Source organism: Arachis hypogaea, chromosome 12 (genome assembly GCF_003086295.3).
Source record: "Arachis hypogaea cultivar Tifrunner chromosome 12, arahy.Tifrunner.gnm2.J5K5, whole genome shotgun sequence".
In the NCBI taxonomy this organism is placed as follows: domain Eukaryota; kingdom Viridiplantae; phylum Streptophyta; class Magnoliopsida; order Fabales; family Fabaceae; genus Arachis; species Arachis hypogaea.
This window is the reverse complement of record NC_092047.1, coordinates 77480975-77482528: the sequence shown is the minus strand read 5'-3', so window position 1 is coordinate 77482528 and position 1554 is coordinate 77480975. Positions and strand designations below refer to the sequence as shown.

Here is a 1554-nt window from a genome sequence, read left to right as displayed (position 1 = left end):
GCACAACTCTCTGGAAAAAATCTGACAGAAATTTTTGAAAAAGAAGGAGACATGGCCGAAAATAATAACAATGCAAGGAAGATGCTTGGTGACTTTACTGCACCTAATTCCAATTTACATGGAAGAAGCATCTCAATCCTTGCCATTGGAGCAAACAATTTTGAGCTGAAACCTCAACTAGTTTCTCTGATGCAACAAAATTGCAAGTTTTATGGACTTTCATCCGAAGATCCATTTCAGTTCTTAACTGAATTCTTGCAGATCTGTGATACTGTTAAGACTAATGGGGTTGATCCCGAGGTCTACAGGCTTATGCTTTTCCCGTTTGCTGTAAGAGACAGAGCTAGAATATGGTTGGATTTTCAACCTAAGGATAGCCTAAACTCTTGGGATAAGCTGGTCACGGCTTTCTTAGCCAAGTTCTTTCCTCCTCAAAAGCTTAGTAAGCTTAGAGTGGATGTTCAAACCTTCAAACAAAAGGAAGGCGAATCCCTCTATGAAGCTTGGGAGAGATACAAGGAACTGACCAAAAAGTGTCCTTCTGACATGTTTTCAGAATGGACCATCCTGGACATATTCTATGATGGTCTATTTGAATTATCAAAGATGTCATTGGACCACTCTGCAGGTGGATCCATTCACCTAAAGAAAACGCCTGCAGAAGCTCAAGAACTCATTGACATGGTTGCAAATAACCAGTTCATGTACACTTCTAAAAGGAATCCTGTGAGTAATGGGATGCCTCAGAGGAAGGGAGTTCTTGAAATTGATACTCTGAATGCTATATTGGCTCAGAATAAAATATTGACTAAGCAAGTCAATATGATTTCTCAGAGTCTGAATGGATTGAAGGAATCATCCAACAGTACTAAAGAGGCATCTTCTGAAAAAGAAGCTTATGATCCTGAGAACCCTGCAATAGCAGAGGTGAATTACAAGGGTGAACCCTATGGAAACACCTATAATCTCTCATGGAGAAATCATCCAAATTTCTCATGGAAGGATCAACAAAAGCCTCAACAGGGCTTTAATAATGGTGGAAGAAACAGGTTTAGCAATAGCAAGCCTTTTCCATCATCCACTCAGCAACAGACAGAGAATTCTGAGCAGAATCCATCTAGCTTAGCAAATATAGTCTCTGATCTATCTAAGGCCACTGTAAGTTTTATGAATGAAACAAGGTCCTCCATTAGAAATTTGGAGGCACAAGTGGGCCAGCTGAGTAAAAGAGTCACTGAAACTCCTCCTAGTACTCTCCCAAGCAATACAGAAGAAAATCCAAAGAGAGAGTGCAAGGCCATTGATTTAACCATCATGGCCGAACCTACAAGGGCGGGGGAGGACGTGAATCCTAGTGAGGAAGACCTCCTGGGACGTCCAGTGACCAATAAGGAGTATCCCTTTGAGGAACCAAAGGAATCTGAGGCTCATCCAGAGACCATAGAGATTCCATTGAACCTCCTTCTGCCCTTCATGAGCTCTGATGAGTATTCTTCCTCTGAAGAGGATGAAGACATTACTGAAGAGCAAGTTGCTAAATACCTTGGTGCAATC

General features: G+C 41.4%; 1 non-coding gene across 1 annotated transcript; it reads right to left on the bottom strand.

The window, feature by feature from the left end:
• Positions 1 to 444: 444 nt before the first annotated feature.
• On the bottom strand, positions 445 to 548 carry LOC112732113 (small nucleolar RNA R71). Its single transcript, XR_003167850.1, has one exon. It is a non-coding gene; the product is annotated as a small nucleolar RNA R71 (small nucleolar RNA).
• Between the last annotated feature and the right edge of the window lie 1006 nt (positions 549 to 1554).